Genomic DNA, 3,998 nt, shown 5'->3' on the forward strand with positions numbered 1-3,998 from the left:
AAACCCTTTAAGTATAAGGGAAATTAACAAAAAGAGTCATCAAAGGAGAAAGCTATCAGGTTGACCTAAAATTTCTCTGAAATGTTATATGCAATAATTCATGGGAGCGGTATCTACGGTTTTGGAAAGTTGTGACCTAAGAATTTTTCCCAAATAGTCTGTCTTTAAAGAGAATAAGTCCTCAGATTTAAAAGGGCCTTCCTTTAAAAAAAAAATTACTTTAGTATGCATGCTACTTAATGGAGAAATGAAGTCATATTAGGAATTCTAGAATGGAGAATTCAAATTATAAAAAGACTTGAAGGTCATACCTTTCTGTTTAGCCTATAAACTCAAGATCCATTTAAATTATATTGATATATTGTCAGGTGGATACTACAGCCTGGGGCAAAGATGTGGCCTGTATTCTGCTGTTCTTTATTTCTACTTCCGCTCTTTTCTTAAGGAAGAAGAAAAATTTTTTTTTTTTTTTGGAATTTAATCTGTATTTACAGGACACTGCAAGATATGAAATTCCACATAGAAATAAGAAACCCATTGAGAGGAGAAGCTTCATACAGTATGTACAGTTTGGAACTGTTCAAGAATAGTTTCTTTGTAAAAAATGCTACAGTAACAAACCACGTGTAAAGAGTTCTTAGTAGAGAAACAGTAAGACAAACTTCTACCAAACATAGTACACAACAAACAACTTTATGCCTCAGATGTACAATCTAAAAGTTGAAGGTCCCAGCAGTGCCATCCTGAACTTGGAATGTATACCCTTCAGAGGCAGTTTCTGGCACAACATTTTGATCTTCCTCTTCCTCCACAGAGAAACACTTCTCAATCAAGCTTAATGAAGCTTTGTACACAGACTCATTTTCATGGTTTTGTAGAGCTTCAATTTTGTCCAAACCTCCACATTCTTCAATCATTATACTAAGTTTCTCAGTTTCACCTAGTTTCTCAGCAGCCTGAAAGATATTTGAGATGGCATCCAGAATAACCAGAATAATTTTAGTGTCTTTCACAGTTAGGAGGTTCATCAACGGTTCTATTATGCCACAATGAACAAGGTATACGATCTGCTCAACCGTTCCGCCACTTGTGTAGTTGGTCACAGCCCATACAGCTTCCTTTTGTGTCTTAAAGTCGGCCTTAGAGAGAACATCAACAAGGAATGGGACTAATCCATGATTTACAACTTGCTGTATCTGGTCCTGGCGGCCAGCCGTGATGTTTGACATTGTCCGCGTAGCTTCCTTCTGAATGTTAGTTTTGGAGTTTGTTCGCAGGCTGGGAAAGATGGCAAGTGCTCCTGCATCTGTTACAACCTGAGTCTGTTCATCTGTCCCAGTGACAATATTCCCTATGGCTCTTAGCGCGGGAGTCACAATTGGCAATTCTGTAGCTCCTAAAAGCTTCACAAGTTGGGGTACAACCCCCGTTTTCAGAACCATTTCAATCCATTCATTTGGACCATCAGTAAGGTAGGAAATAGCCCAGCAGGTATCAGCTAAAACTTCTGGATCATCGTGATGCAGGAGACGAACTAAAGTAGGAAGAATTTGCTCAACAGCATCTAAGGGGGGTGCAGGATTCTTGTTGCGACAAAGATTTGAAAGTGTCCAGGTAAGATTATGTAAGTAACCACATGCTAAAGATGACAAATCAGGAACCGCCAAAAGTGCCAACAGCGGGTCAACTGCACCATACTTGATAACCAAGTCTCGGAAAACTGAGCCATCACCTGCAATGTTTCCTAGAGCCCATACAGCTTGTTCACTGATGTGAGTGTGGGGAGATGCCAACAGAGAAATGAATGCTGGGATAGCACCTCCATCTACCACAGCCTTGGGTCTGTTCTGACGTCCTGGAAGCAATGTTAGTGAGGACCCAAGCAGATTCAAACTGAATGGGACTACAATCAGTTCTGCCCAAGAAGGACACAAATTTTGAAATCAAACCAGCCCGGATTATGCTGTCTATAGGGGGCTGTTTTTCCCGGGAAAGCAGTTTCCTAGCAGCCTGAGTAGCTTGGAGCTGGATTTCCAAATTGTTGCTATTTGTGCCTTTGACAATAACATCAACAGACCGATTTACAGTGCCCTGGTTGTTGCGGTTTTCCTGCAGTGGAAAAGCAGCAGCATGTGGAAAAGAGCTGACATTTCTCCTTTTCAGCATCTGGTCACCCTTCCTAGCTTTCCTGAGCTCCACATTAACTTCTGTTCGGCGCCGCCTCATTTCTGTACTGTCTTTCCCCTTGTTCTTGAACCTGTTAAGGCGGGCAGCTGGTGAATTAGCATTCTCATTGGTGGACACGGTTATGAGACAAAGGGAGAAAGCTACACAGCCGGCTCAAGCTTCCACAGGAGGCGGTGCGGGGCGCAGAGGCTGCGGATCGACTGCGCTCAAGACGTCCACCACGGTCAGCCCGAGGACGGTGTGGTAAGGAAGAAGAAATATTTTCATTAGCCATATTCTTCCTTCCACCCTTCAAAGGGCATATCTTAGCATCTTTGATGTATCTTTAAAACAACTGGTACAACCCATCTAAAATGGTTAAGTTATTTACATACTTTAGACACTGCCAGGATGATTAATGAACACCTTTTTTCCTGTTGTACTAAAGCAGAATTGTGCTCATTCATTCATTCATCCATTCATTCATATGTCAGTTTACTCAACAGATAGTTATTTAGTGCCTCTATTTGCCTGTCACTGTGTTACTCGCTGAGCGTGAAATGGTGAAAATAACAGACAATTCTTTGCCTCATAGCATGTATGAATATCAGTAAGATAAGAAAAATCTCTTCAAGTTCATTTTTATTGGTAATGATTTTAATCAACTATGGAGTTTACATTTTTAAAGCATATGTTGAATAATCTGAGCAATTAGAGATCCAGATTGGGAAATACTTTCTACCACCAAAACTCTCTTCATAATATTTCCACCCAAGACGTATGAATGTTTTTATGCAAAAATAAATGCATAGAAAAAAATGTCAGTAAGAAAACACACTAAAATATTAAAAGTGGTTAACTCTGGGGAGTGGAAAAACGGAGTTTTTATTTTCTTTTACTTTCTGACTTCACCAAATCATCTATATTCAAGCATATATTATCTTTATAGTAGTATGTCAGTAGAGGTAAATCTAGTCTCTGGTATAGGAAAAAGTAAAATCAGTGGCTGTCACAAAAAAAGTTATTTCTTGCTCTTATCACAGTCTAGTAAAGTTGTTCCTGATGGGGTACATTTTTTTCAAGTGTGGTTCAGAGACCCAGACCCTCTCCATTTTGTGGCTCTGCCATCTTCAACAAGTGAATCCCAAGTTTTTCCTAGGAGATGTACCCATTCCTGCATTCCAGAAAGAGAAAAGATGACCCCCTGGGGGGATTGTATGGGCCATGCCTGGAAGTCACATACATCAGCTTTTCCTACATCCTCATTGGTCAGATCTCTGTCACTTAGCCACATCTAGATTCAAGGGAAGCTGAGAAATGTAGTCTAGTTGTGTACCCAGTATGAAGGAAAACAAGTGATGGTGAACACATCGAAGTCTTGGCCACACTCAGCTCTTCCATTTGACTCTCATTCTCACACAAAGAACACACTTGTTCCTCCCCAGCAACACCTTTGAGAAACAACTCAAAAGTCCCAACCAGCCGCTGTACCCGTTTCAAAGCTCTGCGTCTCCAGAATACGCATAGTCCATGCCATCCGTCTAGATGTGACTCCTTGTGGTCCAGCAGGCTTTGAATTAAAAAGACAAATCATTTTCTCCTTCATCTCATCCCAACACACCCACTCAATGGTGGGACAGGGAGAGGATGAAAACAATCAGTACCCCCATGGAGACAATGTAGGAATGGGAACAAATAGCACTGATTCTGCTTTCTGGGAGCAGCTCTCTTACACATTGCTCCTGGCTTCTGGTTCTGCCTTCTGAGAATTCTTTATTGTCCATTTTCAAAGTCGCTATTGAGGAAAAAATGCTCCTTCAGGGCTGTACAGT

General features: G+C 40.9%; 1 pseudogene; it reads right to left on the bottom strand.

Annotated features, from left to right (window-relative positions):
- Positions 1 to 529: 529 nt before the first annotated feature.
- On the bottom strand, positions 530 to 3,703 carry LOC137770944 (importin subunit alpha-1 pseudogene; annotated as a pseudogene).
- Between the last annotated feature and the right edge of the window lie 295 nt (positions 3,704 to 3,998).

This window comes from Eschrichtius robustus, chromosome 10 (genome assembly GCF_028021215.1).
Source record: "Eschrichtius robustus isolate mEscRob2 chromosome 10, mEscRob2.pri, whole genome shotgun sequence".
In the NCBI taxonomy this organism is placed as follows: Eukaryota; Metazoa; Chordata; class Mammalia; order Artiodactyla; family Eschrichtiidae; genus Eschrichtius; species Eschrichtius robustus.